Source organism: Dasypus novemcinctus, chromosome 2 (assembly GCF_030445035.2).
Source record: "Dasypus novemcinctus isolate mDasNov1 chromosome 2, mDasNov1.1.hap2, whole genome shotgun sequence".
Classification (NCBI taxonomy): Eukaryota; Metazoa; Chordata; class Mammalia; order Cingulata; family Dasypodidae; genus Dasypus; species Dasypus novemcinctus.
In genome coordinates, this window is record NC_080674.1 from 123,404,800 (window position 1) to 123,424,426 (window position 19,627).

At 39.8% G+C, this 19,627-nt stretch overlaps 1 non-coding gene across 1 annotated transcript; it reads left to right on the forward strand.

Moving 5' to 3' along the window:
- The first annotated feature begins 271 nt into the window (after positions 1-271).
- Positions 272-398, forward strand: LOC111760322 (U6atac minor spliceosomal RNA). The gene has a single exon (XR_002794052.1). It is a non-coding gene; the product is annotated as a U6atac minor spliceosomal RNA (small nuclear RNA).
- The last annotated feature ends 19,229 nt before the right edge of the window (positions 399-19,627 follow it).

Consider the following 19,627-nt stretch of genomic DNA (forward strand, 5'->3'; position numbering starts at 1 on the left):
AGAAAATGAGCCCCAGGAAGAGAGGAACCCAGGAAGCCTGAACCCTTGAAGACATCAGCAGCCATCTTGCTCCAACACATTGCAACAGACTTTTATGCTCTATGGCCTGGTAATTCTAAGCTTCTATCACAAATAAGTACACTTTGTAAAATCCAACAGATTTCAGGTATTTCACATCAGCACCCATTTGGCTGACTAATATAGTAAGGAACAATCTGAGGAGGAAATCAAGAAAAAAATCCATTTATAAAAGCAATTAAAAGAACAAGCTGTGTTGTATGAAAGGAGAGAAGGTTAGCACTCCCCTTGACAAGGATGGAAGAGGCCCTCGGGCCTATACAACACGCATATGGTTAAGGCATTGCCACCTACTTCATGGCATCTAACCACTGTTTTTGAAGGATGTGAGCCAATGTCTGCAGGGGTGGAATCTATGATGAGCTGGCGGTAAGTATGAGCACAAAGAAGAGATAAAAGGGGCAAGGGGTTGCCTTTGGGTGGGGCTTTGCAGGTTTGAGGGGGGCTGGGGATGGGCGGATGGGTAATATTGCCCACAAAATTGGGGGGAGGGAGGGGCAATATACGAACATAGGAGAGTGTCAGGTGTTGGTTGAGAGTAAAATGCTGAGAAAATCGTATCAAAATATAATTAGGAAGGTTACCTGTTTAGGATGCTCGGAGGGGATGGTCTGATGTGGGATGGACTCCTGGGGAATGTCTGAAGGCTCATTTTGCCAGGGTGGGTTATACCATTGGGTAGAGACCCAAGAAGTGAGAGTTCGGGTGGACCCACATCCTGGGGAGGACTAATGCCATCAAATAGAGAGAACTGTATCTCTCGAGAGAAAGGGTGGCTCCCAGGGCACTAGGGCAGTTGAGCAAGTCAGGCCCTGAACATTGTTGCAAGTATCTCTGGATGTGGCTCCTCGGGAAATGGAGATTGGCTGTAGCTGTGGGCCCCAAGGGGAGGGGAAAATGGATGTTGAATGGATGGAACCAAGGTAAATGTGGGGGCAAGAGAGGAGTTTCACTTGAGTACACGAGGATGAATATAAAACATGTAATATTACACCAAAAACATATAGGGGATGACAGACTAATAATGTAAACCATAATGTAAAACATAGGATAACTAAAAAATTTAGAAAACTGTATATCCTAAAGTATAGACCACATTATAAGCACAGATGTCACCTTGTTTGAAAGCTATTTGTTTTGGAGTCTGTACATCAGTCTCAGTAAATATGATATGAATAAGTTAAAAGATTATCGCTGTGGAAGGGAAAAGGATTTATGGTGGATGTGTGGGAGTACTGTATATTGTATATATGAATTACTGTGATCTAAGGCTCTTGTGAAGAGAAGCTCAATAATTAGGAAAAAAGAAAAGAAAAAGATAGGATGTAGAAATTTTTCCAAATCAATATGTACTCTAGATCTAACCTTTAAACTCATTGCTATATTCCATTGTACTAGTAAGGGAACCTGACATTATATTGGGATTCACTTTACGGGAAGTTTTGGATCACAGAGTGGTTCAACAATGGCAGCAGAGGAATACTGGTATGGGATGTTATTGACAGGCTATATATGGTTGACAGGGAGTTATACAGGGCATATGTCCAGGGTGCATGGTAATGTTTAGATATATTCATAGTGGAAAAAATTAAAAACAACAGCTGGGGGGTACTGGGTTCCTGGCCAGGGGGGCTCTGTCATGGTCCCTAGGGGAGCAGTGGCAGTCCCCCAGGTGCAACGGTAAGAACCCAGAAGGAATGAGGGTCCAACAGTGGGCTCCTGATACTAATGACTATGCTTGTGAGCCTATACGCCTGCAATAAGAACAAGGCCTAGAGCAGCATTGTGCCTGGGAGTTTCCTCCTGACAGCCTTCATGTTACTCAAATGTGGCCAGTCTCGAAGCCAAACTCAGCATGTAGATGCAGTGCATTCCCCCCAGCGTGGGACATGACACCCGGGGATGAGCCTCCCTGGCACCAAGGGATCACTACCAAATACCAGCTGAAGATGCAACTAGAAAATGACCTTGAATTAAATGTTCAATGTGGATCAGCAGAATAGCCCTGTCTACATATAATAACATGACTTTAAAATGCTGTTTGACCTAATGGTAGGGGGAAATGGAAAGGAGAAACAAGTTTATATGGCTACGAGTCTCAAAAAAAGAGTCTGGAGGTTGTCAGAAGGATTGCCCTTATGCAAAACTGAGCAGAGTCTAAGAGACAGATAAAGTAGATACAACCCCAGGTATTGGTTCTTTTGAGGGATGAAGAGACTCATGGGTTCTATGGTCATGGCAGATGGGGTTCACTGCCATGGCAGATGGCCCTTCTTTGGAGCTGGTGTTTCTGCATGATGGAACTGGACTCAGATGGGGTCTCTTTTCACAAGCCTTTCATGCTACTTTACTGGAATTGTAGTTGGTGCTGGGGTTTAAGATATATTTAGGGAATTTGAATCTCTGGACTGACAATATGATAGCCAGGCCCTGAGCCTCAACAGACTTCAGCTCCTACACTCTGATTTATTGGACTTACCCCACTCAGCTAACATGGAGTTGAAGAAGGTCAACCACCACACCATGGAGCCTAGAGTGCCTACAACTGAAAGCAGGAGGATTGCATCCAATATCCATGTGGAATCTAAGCCCCCACTTGACATAGATGTGCAATGGACACAACCAATCCAATTTCCACAGAGAAAATGTGGCATTGGTGTGGGAAGGGTGGCCATGGTGGCTGCTGGGTGCGGGGAATGGGAGGAAGAGATGAGATGTGGAGGCATTTTCGGGACGTGGAGTTGTCCTGGGTGGTGCTTCACGGACAATTACGGGACATTGTAGATCCCCCCAGGGCCCACTGGATGGAACGTGGGAGAGTGTGGGCTATGATGTGGAACATTGACTATGGGGTGCAGCGATGCCCAGAGATGTACTTACCAGGTGCAATGGATGTGTCATGGTGATGGGAGAGAGTGTTGCTGTGGGGGGAGTGGGGGGTGGGGGCGGTGGGGTTGAATGGGACCTCATATTTTTTAATGTAATATTAAAAAAAAAGAATTAAAAAAAATAGAAACTGACTATATACATTTCATGGACTAATTGAGATGCTTTACTGTTTAGTGATAACAATGAAAACTAATATATGCAAAACTCATTAAATATATATTTTATGCATAAAAAAGAACAAGCTATCTTGGAATAAATTTAACTAAGGATGTAAAAGACTTAAACATATTAGAAAGATACAGTGGTCAAAAAAGCATGGTGCTAGCACAAGGATAGATATTTAGACATATAGAATTGAAATAGGAGTTCAAATTTAGACCCTTACTTTAATGGCCAATTTATTTTTGACAAAGTGCCTGGCCTAGTCAATGAGGAAAAGTAGTCTCTTCAACAAATAGTGCTTTGAAAACTGGATATTCATATGCAAAAGCATGGAGGGAGACCCCTATTACATGCTTACTACAAAAGGAAACTCAAAATGATATGTAGGTCTAAATAAAATAATTAGGATTATACAATTCCAGAGGAAATCATAAGGAATCATCTTCAAGATCTTGTATTAGGAAATAGTTTCTTACACTTTGCACCAAAAGCATGAGCAATAAAATTCAAATTAGATAAATGGAACTACCTTATCAAAGTTAATAATTATGAATCTTGTTCTTCAAAAAATGAAACTTTATGGTTACCATAGGTTCTGAGGGGAAAGGAAGGGAAGACTAGAATAGATGGAACACAGGGCATTTTTTAGGACATTAGAACTATATTGCATGGTCTTGCAATAATTGATAAAAGCCATTTTAAATTTCATCAAAACCTGTAAAAGTGTATGGTGCAAAATGTAAATCATAAGGTAAGCCATTAACCATGGTTGGTAGCAATGCTTCAATATTTACACATCAATTGTAACAAATGTACCATCCACATGTAAAATGTTATTAACAGGTGAGAGTGGAAAAGGGGGAGGGTAGTGGGCATATGGGAATCTCCTATATTTTCTATGTGACTTTTCTTTGAAGATAAAATTAAAAAAAAAAAAGACACTAGGGGACATACGGAAGAAATTGTCACTGTCCATACAAGATAATAGATCTTACAGTGATGAAAGACACAATGTTCACTATCCCCTCCCAGTGTGGGACATGACTTCCAGGGATGAGCCTCTCTGGTGCCAAGAGAGTAACTCCAATCCACCAGCTAGTGATGCAACCAGAAAAAGACCTTAAATAAAAGGGGGAAATGGTAAAGACAAATGAGATTATATGGCTAAGAGCCTTCAAAATGAGTCAGGAGGTCATCAGAGGGGTTGCACTTATGTACATGTCAGCAGGGTCCCAGAGACAGCCAAAGTACATACAAACCCAGGTACTGGTCCTCCTGAGGGCTATAGATGCACAGTTTCTACAGTCATGGTAGATGGCTCTGGAGCTCAGTGTCATGTCAGTGGGCCCTACTTTGGAATTTATGCCCCTGAGTGTGGTGGAGTTGGACTCAGATGTGACCTTTCTACACATGCCTCTTTTGACACTTTCACTGAGCCTGTGGTTGGCACTGGGATTGGTGTATACTCAGGAGACTTGAACCTCTGGACTGGTCATGTGCCACCTGGACCCTGAGCCTCAGCAGAGTTGCAAAACCTACTCTCCAGTTCATTGGACTTACCCAGGTCTGTTATAGGAAGGTGAAGATGGTCAACCACCATGCCAGGGAACTGAGAGTGCCTACAACTGCAAGCAGGAGAATCACATCCATTAGCCATGTGGGATCTAAGTCTCCTAACAATTTAAAGGTGTAGTGGACATCACAATCACAGAGTACACAGGATGGAGGAATAAAATATGGATTAGAGTGGGCTTACTGGTATTCTGCTGTAGAACTATTGTGGCTCTAGCAATGGAAGAAATTGTATCATTGATGTGGAGACAGTGACCACGGTAAGTGCTGAGGGCAGGGAGAAGGAAGAAGAGATGTGATGTGGGGGCATTTTCAAGAGTTGGAGTTGTCCTAAATGATGTTGCAGGGACAGATGCTGGACATTATATATCCTGCCATAACCCACTGAATGTACTGGGGGATAGTGTAAACTACATTGTAAGCTATAATCTGTGTGGTGCAGCAGTGCCCCAAAATGTATTCACCAAATGCAATGAATGTGCCACAATGATGAAAGACATTGATGATTTTGGAGAAGTGGGGGAGTTGGGGTGTCGGGTACATGGGAACCTCCTATAGTCTTTTAATGTAACTTTTTTGTGATCTACGTACCTTAAAAATTTTTTTTAATTATTTCATAAAATGTTTTCATTTGTGCTTTTTAAAAATTTTATTGTTATTTTTTAAATTACTATTTAAATTATTATTTTTTATTATTAATTATATTTGGTTATTTTTTGCTTTATTTTTGGAGAAGTTTTGGGTCACAAAAGTTCAAAACTGTGGCGGTGTATGATCATTATACAGGGTGTCAGTGATGGGGAGATATGTGGGAAAGGGTGCACCTGGTGCATGCCTCTAAGGCAAATGAATATGTTCAGGCATTTCTAGGGCTTTGTCTTGGTGGGTGGAGACCCACACAATAATCAAAAGACTATTTAATTCCCATTCTGGGGAGTCCTGGTACCCTCTTTAATAGAACAGCAAGAATCCCTTGAGCACACAGGCAGTGTCTAGTGAAGGAAGACACACTATTATGCCAAGCCCTTGATATTGATTATTGTATTTATTAATCTTGCCTTGTGAAATTTAAACTTAGCCTACTATAATATACTGCCGAAGAGCAGTATAATTGGTAGAAAAATATCACCTGTGAAGCCATCTGGTCCTGGGCTTTTCATCTACAGGAGGTTTTTGATGATTGTTTCAATCTCTTCATTTGTGATTGGTTTGTTAAGGTCTTCTATTTTCTTTTAAGGTCAAATGTAGGTTGTTACTGTGTTTCAAGGAAGTTATCCATCTCATCTACATTGTCTAGTTTTTTTGGCATATAGTTGTCCATATATCTTTCTTATTTCTGTGGGGTCAGTGATAATGTCCCCTCTCTCATTTCTTATAATAATTATTTGCATCTCCTCTCTTTTTCTTTGTCAGTCTAACTAAGAGTTAGTTGATTTTTTTTATCTTCTCAAGTAACCAAGGCTTGCTTTTGTAGATTCTCTCTATTGTTATTTTTTTTTTCTCAATTTCTTTTATTTCTGCTCTCATCTTTACTTTTTCTTTCCTCACCTTGGTTTGGGATTAGTTTAATGTTTTTTTTTCTAGTTGCTATAGGTGCGCAGTTAGAGTTACAAGTGTAGCTCTTTCTTCTTTTTTAATGTAAAAAGGGTTATAAATTTCCCTTTAAGCACTGCCTTTGCAGTTTCCCATAGGCTTTTTTTTTTTTTATCCCCCCCTCTCCCATATGATTTCTTTATCTGTCTGGTCATTGTTTTGCTCACCTTCTCCAGAAAGCACCAGGAACCAAACCCAGGACCTCTCACATGAGAGACAAGTGCCCAATGGCCTGAGCCACATCCACTCCCCATGAGCTGTAATGCCTACTGGCTTGTGGCATCTCCTCCTTGAGGTGGGGGCTGAATCTAGCTCATTGCTGTGGGGGCTACATCTAGTTTGTTGCAGCCAGGGCAGGGGCGGCCTTTGGCTCATTTGTTGTGGGGACAGCATCTGCCTTTCTTCTTTTTGGAGGCACCAGGACCCAAACTTGGGAACTCCCTTGTGGGTAGGTAGGCACCCAACTGGTTGAGCCACATCCATCTCCCTTGTCCCATAAGTTATTTTATATTTATTGAAGCATATCACTTATACATAAACAGTAAGTATATAGTAATAGTTGTGAACTTACAAAACAAACATACATAACATCATACAGGCTCTCACACTCCACCTTACCACCAATACCGTCCATTGTTGTGAAGCATTTTTAACAAATGATGAAAGAGCTTCCTCAAAATCTTACTACCATCTATAGTCCATGCGTTACATTTGGTGTATTTCCCCCCCCCAAATCAACCTATTATTATTATTTTAAATATATTTTATTACAGAAGTTACAAACTTACATAACAATCATGCACATGTGTAGAAATTTCCATACAACACCCCTCTATTAACACCTCATGGTAGAAAATTAGTTACAAATTCATGAGATAATATCATCAGACTATTACCACTAACTATGGTTCATAGCATACATTTGGCACAATTTTTCACATCTTCATTATCAACACAGTATATCTTTGGCATTAATGTATAAATATTACAGTATTGCTATTAACCACAGTCCATTGGCCACTCAAGTTTTAGTTTCCCATGCTTCACATTCCCACTGCCATGCAATAGTTACATACATCTGCTCTAATGCACAAAGGACACTCTTGTATCTATACCACCAATCACAAATCTTATACACCTGAGTTTACTGTGTTATTCAGTCCCTGGGTTATTCCCTAGCTCTCTTTCAATTGACATTTACATCCCTAGACTACCCTTTCCAGCGACATTCCCATTTATAAACCAGCTGTTACTCACTCTAATGTGTTAGCATCAACTCTATACATTTCCACACTTTTACAGTAAAGTTAATTAAAACTTGTAAGTATATTAAGCGTCAATAGTTCATTTCAGTCATTCACTTAGCTCCTTTGAGAATCCACCATATACTACCAGGACTTGAAGATATTTCCTACATTTTCTTCTAGAAATTTTATGGTTCTTGCTTTTATATTTAGTTTTTTTATCCATTTTGAATTAATTTTTGTATAATGTTTAAGGTAGGGGTCCTCTTTCTTTGTTTTGGCTATGTATATCCAGTTCTCACAGCAGAATTTGTTGAATGGACTCCTCTGACTGAGCTGGGTGGGTTTGACAGGCTTGTCAAAAATCACTTTACCATAGATATGAGAGTCTGTTTCTGAATCACCAATTCAGTTCCATTGGTCTATGTGTCCATCCTAATGACAATACCATGCTGCTTTTACCACTGTAGATAGGTTAATAGGATTTAAGTCTGGGAGTGGGAGTTCTCCTACTTTGCTTTTCCTTTTTAAGATGTTTCTGGCTATTTGGGACCCCTTACCATTCCAAATAAATATGATAATGGTGTTTTCCATTTATTTAAAAAATTTTGGTGGAATTTTTATTATGATTGCACTGAATCTGTGTATCAATTTGGGTAGAATTGACATCTTAATGATATTTAGTCTTCCAGTCTGTGAGCATGGAATGTTCTTCCAATTATTTAGGTCTTTTTTTATTTAACAATGCATGGTAGTTTTCTGAATACAAGTGCTTTACATCCTTAGTTAAGTTTATTCCTAAATAGTTGTTTCTTTTAGTCACTACTGTGAATGAAATTTTTTTTTCAGACTTTCTCCTTAGAAAGCACAATATTAATTTCTTTTAAAGTCTATTTCATCTTATATATATAGTTACTCTGGCTACTCTGGCTTTTGTTTGTTTGTTTGTTTGTTTGTTTACTGCATCTGTGAAATATCTTTTCCAGGCTTTCATTTAATCTATTGGTATCCCTGGGTCTAAGATAAGTCTCTTTCAGAGAGCATATGGATGACTCATATTTTCTTATCCATTCCATCAGTCGGCTGTGGAATATCTTTTCCTGCCTTTCACTTTTAATCTATTGGTATCCTTGGGTCTAGGGTGAGTCTCTTGCAGAGAACATATAGATGGCTCATATTTTCTTATCCATTCCACCAGTCTGTCTTTGATTGGGGAGTTTAATCCATTAATATTCAATGCTATTACTGTAAAGGCAGTTCTTATTTCACCCATTTTAACCTTTAGACTTTCCTATAATATTTTATTTTCACCTCACTTTTGACACTTTTAGTTACTTTTACTCATATATTCTTCATTTTTAGACTCTCTTCCCAGACTCTCTCTCCTGTATTTTCTTTTCAGACCATGGCACACCCTTTAGTATTTCTTGCAAGGTCAGTCTCTTTGTTATAAACTCTCTCAGTTTCTGTTTATCTGTGAATACTCTAAACTCACCCTATTTTTAAAGACAATCTTGCTGGATATAAGATTTGTGACTGGAAGTTTTTCTCTTGCAGTGTCTTAAATATATCATACCACTGTCTTCATGCCTCCATGATTTCTGATCAGAAATCATCACTTAATCTTATTGGGTATCCCTTATATGTAATGAATTGCTTATCTCTTGCTACTTTCAGAATTTGACATTTTGATTAGTATGTGTCTTGGAGATGGCCTGTTCAGATTTATTTGGATGGATGGATGTTATGCTTCTTGGACATGGATATCTGGGTCCATCAATAGGGTTGGGAAATTTTCTCCTATTATTTCTTCACATATTCCTTCCATCCCCTTTCCCTACTCTTCTTTTTCTGGGACACCCATGACACATACGTTTGCAAGTATTTTTCTGCTGTTTATTTCCCTGAGAACTTGTTCACTTTTTTTCATTCTTTTCTTCATCTGTTATTTTCTATGTTCACTTTCAGAGGACATGTTTTCAAGCTCACCAGTCATTTCTTCTGCCCTCTCAAATCTGCTGTTATATGATTCCAGTATATTTTTAATTTCACTTATTGTGACTTTAATTCCTGTTAGATCTGCTATTTTTCTATGTATGCTTTTAAATTCTTCTTTGTGCTCATTTAATTTATTTCTTCTGAATATTCTTAATCTCTTTAGCCATCTCACTGAATTTAGTAAGATTTGTTTGAACATCTATGATTAGTTGTCCTAACTCCTTTATGTCATCTGGAGCTTACCTTTTTCCTTTAACTGGGCCATTTCTTCTGTTCCTTGGTATGAATTTTAATTTGCTATTGGTGTCTTGACTTCTGGCTTACTAGATGTATTTATTATGGTTACAGTTTCTCTCTTTAGTTTAGGACTTTCTTGCACTTTCTCCCTTGCAGTTTGTGTAGTAGGAGCCAAGGATATAGTTAGTGCTGTAAGCTGTGATGGCTCAAGCTGCTTGCATTGTCCCAGGGAAAGATGAAGCTTCTTCCACCTTTTTTTCCTTTGCCAGAGGTAGGGACAGAGTCACAGACTTGTGTAATAATCTGATTCTTGCAAACCTACACTGTAGTTGCCCAGAGAGACTGATTAAACTTCATATCCCCGCCTCCCCTACCTGAGGCAGGGATGGAGCTGCAGGTGTGGACAGCAATCTATGCCTTGTGTGTCAAAAATGACCAGAGTTGCCCTGGTAGATTTCTTATATTCAGTCTGTGCCACCTGAATGCACCTGCAGTTGCAGGTCCTGCCAGCTTTGTCCCTTCCAGAAGTGGGGCTGAAGCCTAGGCTAGAGCTGCAGTCCGATCTGTGTGGAAAGAAGTCAGTCTTTACCAGCACTGTGATTTTCAGTTCACCCTGCTTCCCCTCATGTCAGGGCCAGAGTTAAAATGGTGGTTACCAGCCTCTTTCTGACTTGGACAGGTTCAAATTTTGGCTGTTCTTATGATTATACTTTAGCTCACTGAATTTACTAATCAGTAGCTGTAGTTGGTGCCCAACTGTCTCTTCCTCTGTAATTTGGGGAAGAGAAGCTTCCTATTCTAGCCACAGAATTGCTCCTGAAGCAGCTTTTGCTGCCAGTGGAGGGTGGGCCCTGTCCTCCATGGTGTGGAGTGCTCTACTCATGAATGTTCTCTGAAGATGAGCAATCTCCTTCTTCCATTCTTTCAAGGATGTTGTCAGATGCTCTTCAGGTGTCCTGGAGGCCCCAAACACAAGCTTTATGGGTTATCACTAACTGCATTGTAGGATGAGTTGATTCTAGGAGCTCCTTACTCTGCCACCATCTGTCTGGTTGTCACCTGCTCCATGGCTTTTGATGTGTTGTGTCCGCATTTTCATTCACCTAAACATATTATCTGAATTCTCTTGCAATTTCTTCTTTGACCCACTGATTAATTAAGAATTTGTTGTTTAATCTCCATATATTTATGAATTTTCCATTTTTCCATTGATTATTCATTTCCATTGTCATTCTGTTATAACTACAGAAAGCATTTTGTATAACTTCAATCTTTTTAAATTTATTGATACTTGTCTTGGGGATGAACATATGATCTATCTTGAATAAGGATCCATGAGCACTTGTAAAGAATGTACATCCTACTGTTTGGGGGTGCAATGCTTTATAGCATTTATGTCTGTTAGGTATAGTTCATTTATCATATTAGTCGAGCTCTATGCTTTTAATTTATCCTCTGTCCAGATGTTATATCCAATACTGTGAGTGGTTTTTTTGAAGTCTTCATTATTGAAGAGACATCTATTTCTCCCTTCAGCTTTGCCAATGTGTGTCTCATGCATCTTGGTGCACTCAGGTTAGGTGCATATATATCTGGTATAGTTATTTATTCTTGATGAGTTTCCCTTTTATTGATATTTAATATATCCCTTTTAACAGTTTCATATTTAAAATCTATTTAGCCTAATATTAGTATCGCTATTCCAGCTCTTCTTTTTTGTTTACTATATCATTGGAATATATTCATCCAAACTTTCACTTTTAATCTGGTTGTGTCCTTATGTCTGAAGTGATTTTCTTGCAGACAACATATTGATGATGCAGGCTCAAGTTTTATTTTAGCCATGCTATCAGTTTATGTCTTTGGATTGGGGAGTTCAAGCCATTAACATTTGATGATATTACTGTAAAAGCACTACTTAATTCATCCATTTGGTTCTTTGGCTTTCTTTTGTCATATCTTATTCTTGTCTGTCTCTTTACCCTTTAATTTACATTTCCTAAGAATATTCATACACTCTCCTCCAAGTCTCTCATCTTTGATTTTCTTTCAGGATGCAGCACTCCCTTTAGTATCTCTTGTAATTTTGGTCTTTTTGGTAACATATGCTATCAGTTTGGGGGTTTTTTGGTTTGGTTTTTTTTTTTTTTTTGTCTGTGAAGATTTTGAACTCACCCTCATTTTTATTTTTAAAGATTTATATTTATTTTATTTATTTCCTCTTTTGCTGCCTGCACTAGCAGTCTGTTCTGTGTCAATTTGCTGCATGTTCCTCTGTGTCTACTTCTATTTACTTCTCATCTTCTCTTTAGGAGACACTGGGACCTGAACCAGGGACCTCCAACATGGCAGACAAGCATTCAATTGCTTAAACCACCTCAGCTTCCTGGCCTGTTTCTTCTCTCACTGTCTCATTTCTGTGTCTCCCTTTGTTGCATCATCTTGCTGTGTCAGCTCACCACAGTTAGGGCCATCAGTTCTGTTCTCCAACTTCCCTTCACCAGACAGCCCTGGGAAATGAACCCATGGCCACCATATATTAGATGGGAGCCCAATCACTTGAGACACATCTGCTTCCCTCACCCTCATTTTTCAAGGACAGCTTTGTCAGATACATAATTCTTGGCTCCAGTTTTTTTTTTTTTCTCCAGTACTTTATTTTTTTTTTCTTTTTACATATTCATACCATATTTACTGAAACTGATTTACAGATATTGAGACAATAGTTTTCAAACAAGGTAACATTTGGGTTTACACTGTGGTTTATATTTTAGACTATACAATTTTCTTTCTTTTTTTTTAAATTATTTATTTATTTTTTAAAATTACATTATGAAAAATATGAGGTCCCATTCAACCCCACCGCCCCCGCCCCCCACTCCCCCCACAGCAACACTCTCTCCCATCATCATGACACATCCATTGCACCTGGTAAGTTCATCTCTGAGCATCACTGCACCCCATAGTCAATGGTCCACATCATAGCCCAGACTCTCTCACGTTCCATCCAATGGGCCCTGGGGGGATCTATAATGTCCCGTAATTGTCCGTGAAGCACTATCCAGGACAACTCCACGTCCCGAAAACGTGTCCACATCTCATCTCTTCCTCCCGTTCCCCACACCCAGCAGCCACCATGGCTACCGTTCCCACACCCATTCCACATTTTCTCTGTGGACATTGGATTGGTTGTGTCCATTGCACACCTATGTCAAGTGAGGGCTTAGATTCCACATGGGTACTGGATGCACTCCTCCTGCTTCCAGTTGTAGACACTCTAGGTTCCATGTTGTGGTGGTTGACCTTCTTTAACTCCATGTTAGCTGAGTGGAGTAAGTCCAATAAATCAAAGTGTAGGAGCTGAAGTCTGTTGAGGCTCTGGGCCTGGGTGTCATATTATCAGTCCAGAGATTCAAATCCCCTACATATATCTTAAACCCAGCACCGACTACAATTCCAAAAAAGTAGCATGCAAGTCTTGTGAAAAGAGATCCCCTCTGAGTCCAATTCCATCACGCAGAAACACCAGGTCCAAAGAAGGGCTATCTGTCATGGCAGTGAACCCCTTCTGCCATGACCATAGAACCCGTGGGTCTCTTTATCCCTCAAAAGAACCAATACCTGGGGTTGTATCTACCTTATCTGTCTCTTAGACTCTGTTCAGTTGTACATAGGGGTATTCCTTCTGACAACCTCCAGACTCTTTTTTAGAGACTCACAGCCTTATAATCTCATTTCTCCTTTCCATTTCCCCCTTACATTAGGTCAAACAGCTTCCCGAAGTCATGTTATTATATGTAGACAGGTATATTCTGCTGTTCCGCATTGAATCTTTAATTCAAGGTCATTTTATAGCTGCTTCTTCAGCTGGTATGTGGTAGTGATCCCTCCGTGCCAGGGAGGCTCATCCCTGGGTGTCATGTCCCACGCTGGGGGGAATGCATCGCATCTACACGCTGAGTTTGGCTGTGAGAGTGGCCACATTTGAGTAACATGCAGGCTGTCAGGAGGAAACCCCCAGGCACAATGCTACTCTAGGCCTTGTTCTTATTGCAGGTGTATAGGCTCAAAAGTGTAACCATTAGTATCATGAGCCCACTGTTGGGCCCTCCTTCCTTCCTGGTTCTTGCCGTTGCACCTGGAGGATTGCCGCTGCTCTCCCAGGGCCCAGAACAGTGACCCCCCCGGCCAGGAGCCCAGTACCCCCCCAGCTGTTGTTTTTGTTTCCACTATGAGTATATATAGACATTACCATATACCCTGGGCATATGCCCTGTATAACTCCCTGTCAACCATATATATCCTGTCAATAACATCCCATATCAGTATTCCTCCGCTGCCATTGTTGAACCACTCTGTGATCCAAAACTTCCCGTAAAGTGAATCCCAACATAATGTCAGCTTCAGAAGAGTCTTAGATCACTGACATTCATATATACAATATACAGTATTTCCCCAGATCCACCATAAAACCTTTTCCCTTGCACAGCAATAATCTTTTAACTTATTCATATCATATTTCCTGAAACTGATGTACAGATTCCAACACTATAGTTTTCAAACAAGGTGACATTTGTGCTTACTATGTGGTCCATATTTTAGGCTGTACAGTTTTCTAAATTTTTTAGTTATCCTATGTTTTGTCTTATGGTTTTCATTATTAGTCTGTCGTCCCCTATATGTTTTTGGTGTAATATTAGCTGTTTTATATTCATCCTCGTGTACTCTCACATAACTCCTCTTTTGCCCCCTTATTTACCTTTGTTCCATCCATTCCACATCCTCCAGTACTTTAAATACACCATACTGCTTTCATCTCTTCACAATAGTTTCAGATGTGAGGTTGGCACTTAATTTTATTGAGTTTCCCTTGTATGTGATGCTTTACTTGCTGTTTCAGAATTCCACTATACCTCTGATGTTTGTTGTTCTGAATAGTGTCTTTGAGGAAGTCTATTCAGATTTTTTCTGTTTGGGGAACATTGTCTATCTTGGATATAGGTATTTATGACTTTCATATGGGTTGGGATATTTTCAGTCATTATTTCCCCAAATATTCTTTCTGTCCCTTTTTTATTCTCTGTTTCTGGGACACTGATAAAGCATATGTTTGTGCATTTTATATTGCCATTCAATGTCCTGGGTCCCTGTTCAATTTTTTCCATTCTATTCTCTTTCTATTCTCCTGTCTTTTCCAGTTCAGTGCTCTGTCTTCAAAATCACTAATTCTGTCTTTGAGCAATACAAAATGTTCTTATGTTCCTCTAATGTATTTTTTAATTTATTGAAATATGTCACTCATACATATACAAAAATAATAAATGTATAATAGTTGTGAACTTACAAAACAAACATATATAACATCAAACATATAAATCATCTCACCCTACCACCAATTACTTGCATTGTTTTTAAACCTTTTTAACTAATGATTAAAGAGCATTGTCAAAATATTACTACTAAACAAAGTATTTTCCCCTAACCAATTCCATTATTATTTTTATATCATTTATATATGAACGTACACAAACAATTAAGTGTACATTAAAAGTTGTGAACTTACAAAGCAAACATGCACAACGTCATACAGGGGTCCCATGCATCAACCCTCCACCAACACTGTGCATTTTCATGAGATGTTTGTTATAAACTATGAAAGAACACTGTCAAAATAGTACTACTAATCATAGTTCTTACATTTGGTGTGTTTTGCCCCAACCCACCCTATTATTATTTTTAAAATATGTATATGTATATATATATATATATTTTAATGACAGAAGTTGTAAACTTATAAAACAATCATGCGCATGTGCAGAATTACCAAACAATACCCTTCCATGACACAACATAATGTAGTGTGTCATTTACTACAGATAAAATAGTATCATCTGATTATTGTCATGCCCATAGTGTACATTTGGCTCACATTTTCCATACTGCCTCAGTATCAACACAGTACATCTTTTGCATAGATGCAAGAATATCATACTATTACTACTAACCATGGTCCATAGGTCACTCCAGCTCTATTTTTCCCATGCTTCTCCACATTCCCAACACCCTGCAGTAGTGATATACATTTGTTCTAGCTAACATAGGACACTCTTGCATCTGTACCATCAACCACAATACTCGCCCACCTCTTGGCTTACTATACTATCCAGTTTCTAGATAATTCTCTAGCATTCTGTCAATTGGCATTTACATAACTAGACTACCATTTTCAGTCACATCCCCATTTATAAACTAGCTGTTACTCACTATTTTTTACCATTCACTCTATACATTTCCACAATTTTACAGTAAAGCTAATTAAAACTTCTACATACATTAAACATCAGTAGTCCACGCAGTCCTCCTCTTATCTTGTTTAAGAATCCACCATCTACCACCAGGTCTTGAAGCTATTTTCCAATAATTTCTTCTAGAAGTTTTATGGTTCTTGATTTTATTTTTAGTTTTTTGATCCATTTTCAGTTAGTTTTTGGATAAGATGTGACATAGGGGTCCTCTTTCCTTCTTTCAGCTATAGAGGTCCAATTTTTTCAGCCCCATTTATTGTATGGGTTGTTCTGCCTGAGCTGTGTTAGTTTCACAGGCTAGTTAAAAATGACTTGACCATACCTGTGAGGGTCTGTTTCTAAACCCTAAATTTGGTTCCATTGGTCTATTGTGTCTGTCTTTAGACCAGTACCATGTTGTTTTTACCACTATAGGTAGGTATTATGATTTAAAGTCTGGAGAAGAGGGATCACTTTCCCTTTTCATGTTGTTTCTGGCTATTCAGGACTCCTTACCCTTCCAAATAAATTTAGTGGTCTTGTTTTCAGTTTTTTCTTTAATGCTGGTGGAATTTTCATTGGTATTACATTAAATATGTATATCAATTTGAGTAGAATTGACATCTTAATGATATTTTGTCTTCCAATCCATGGGCATGGAATGTTCTTCCAATTATTTAGGTTTTTTTTTTTATTTGTTTAACATTGAGTTGCAGTTTTCTGAATACAAGTGCTTTACATCATTAAGTTTATTCCTAAGTATTTGAATTTTATCTGTCATATTTTATTTTCACCACTCTTTTGACACTTTTAGTTACTTTTATTGATACAATCTTCATTTCTAGACTCTCTTCCAGACCCCTCTCTCCTGTCTTTTCTTTTCAAACTCTAGCACACCCTTTAGTATTTTCTGAAAATCTGGGCTCTTCCTTAGAAATTCTCTCTATTTCTGTTTATGTGTGAATATTCTAATTTCACCCTCATTTTTTAAAGGCAGTCTTTCTTGATATAAGATTTCTTGGCTGGAAGTTTTTCTCTTGTAGTATCTTAAATATATCAGACCACTGTCTTCTTGCCTCCATGGTTTCTGGTGAGGAATCTGCACTTAATCTTATTGGATATCCCTTATATGCTATGCATTGCTTTTCTCTTGCTGCTTTCAGAATTCTCTCTTTGTCTTTGGCCTTTGACATTCTGATGAGTATGTGTCTTGGAGTTGGTCTCTTTGGATTTTTTCAGATGGGAATACATTGTGTTTCTTGGAGATATCTATGTCCTTCAAAAGGGTTGGGAAATTTTTGACCATTATTTTTTTAAATATTCCTTCTTCCCCTTTACCCTTCTCTTCTCCTTCTGGGACATCCATGACACATATGTTTGCCTGTCTTTTGCTGTCATTTAGTTCCCTGAGACCTTGTTGATTTTTTCCATTCTTTTCTTCATCTCTTCTTTCGTATGTTCACTTTCAGAGACCATTTCTTCAAGCTCACTAATCCTTTCTTCTGCCTCCTCAAACCTGCTATTATATGATTCCAACAATTTTTTAAAATTTCATTGATTGCACCTTTCACTCCCATAAGATCTGCCATTTTTCTATGTATGCTTCCAAATTCTTCTTTGTGCTCATCCAATATCTTCTTAATATCCTTAATCTCTTTAGCCATCTCACTGAATTTATTAAGGAGATTTGTTTGAACATCTGTAATTAGTTGTCTCAACTCCTTTATGTCATCTGGAGGCTTATCTTATTCCTTTAACTGGGCCATAGCTTCCTGTTGATTGGTGTGGGTTGTAATTTTTTGTTGGTGTCTTCACATCTGGCTTACTAGAGTATTCATTCTGGGTGCAGTTTTTCTCTCTAGTTTAGGACTTCCTATCATTTCTCCCTTGATGGTTATGCAGTAGGAGCCAAGCATGTAGTTGGTGTTGTAAGCTGTGGAGGCTCAAGCTGCCCTCATTGCACTGGAGACCAATGAAGCTTCTTCCAACTTTCTCCTTTGCCAGGGGTAGGGACAGAGTCACAACTATGTGGAATAATCCACATGCAGGCCTAGATTGTAGTTGCCCAGAGAGACTGATGAAGGTTCACATCCCTTTCTCCCCTCCCTGGGGCAGGATGGAGCTGCAGGTGTGGGCAGAATCTATGCAGTGTGGGTCCTAAGATGACCACAGTTGCCCTAGTAGACTTCTGATTTTCAGTCTATGACAGCCAAAGTTCCTTGCACTTACCTGTATAGTCTGGTGCAGGGCTCCTCAGCCTCCTCCCTGCCAGAGGTGGGACTGAAGCCTATGCAGGCTGCAGGCTTATCTGTGTGAAAGAAACTGTCAGCCCAGCTTACCCTCAGGCTGGGGGCAGAGTCAGAATAGTGGCTACTGGCCTTTTTGACTGGGGCTGGTTCTCACCCCAGCTGTTCCCAAGGTTATCTCTTAGCCAGCCATGTCTCCTAATCAGTAGCTGAAATTGGCAGCCAACCATCTCTTCCTCCCATTTCTGGGTAATGGAGCCCACAATTCCCGTCACAGAGAAGCTCCTGGGATGGATTATACCACCAGAGTAGGATAATCACTGGTCTCCATGGCTTGACTGATAATTTCCCAAAAAGGCTGATGCAGGTCCCTGCAGCTTCCTCCCTGCTGGAGGTGGCACTGGGGCCTAGGCTAGACCTGCAATATGATCTGGATGAGAAGAAGCTAGTCTCCACCAGCACTGGAATTCTCAGTCTGCCTGGCTCCCCCTAGTGCCAGGCACAAGGTTAAGATGGCAGCCACCGGCCTCTTTCTGACCTGGACAGGCTCAAACCTTAGCTGTTCTTGAGATCATACTGTAGCCCACTGAATTTCCTCATCATAACTGAAATTGGTGCCCAACCATCTCTTCCTTGCCCATTTTGGTGAAGTGGAGCTTTCAATTCCAGCCACAGAACAGCTCCCGAGGTGGCTTGTGCCTTCAGCAGAGGATGAGTACCAGCCTCCATGATGTGGAGGGCTCTACTTACGAGTATTCTCAGCAGACCGGCAGTCTTTTCCTTCCACTCCCCCAAGGACATTGCAGGATGCTCTTCTGGCCTCCTGGAGCCTCCAAACAGGTGCTTCAGCTAGCTCCAGAGAACTCTGTGTGTTTGCTAATGGCCCTGTAGCAGGAGCTGACTCTAGGAGCTCCTTACTCTGCTGCCATCTTGCTGGTTCTCCCTCTAATGTATTTTTTTTTAAAGATTTATTATTTATTTATTTCTCTCCCCTTCCCCCCACCCCCACCCCAGTTGTCTGGTTTGTGTCTATTTGCTACATGTTCTTTGTCCGTTTCTGTTCTTGTCAGCAGCACAGGAATCTGTGTTTTTTTTTTGTTGTTGTTGTTGAGACATCTTGTGTCAGCTCTCCATGTGTGCAGCACTATTCTTAGGCAGGCTGCACTTTCTTTCATGCTGGGCGGCTCTCTTTATGGGGCGCACTCCTTGTGCATGGGGCTCCACTACGCAGGGACACCCCTGCATGGCACGGCACTCCTTGCACACATCAGCACTGCACATGGGCCAGCCCCACACTGGTCAAGGAGGCCCGGGGTTTGAACCA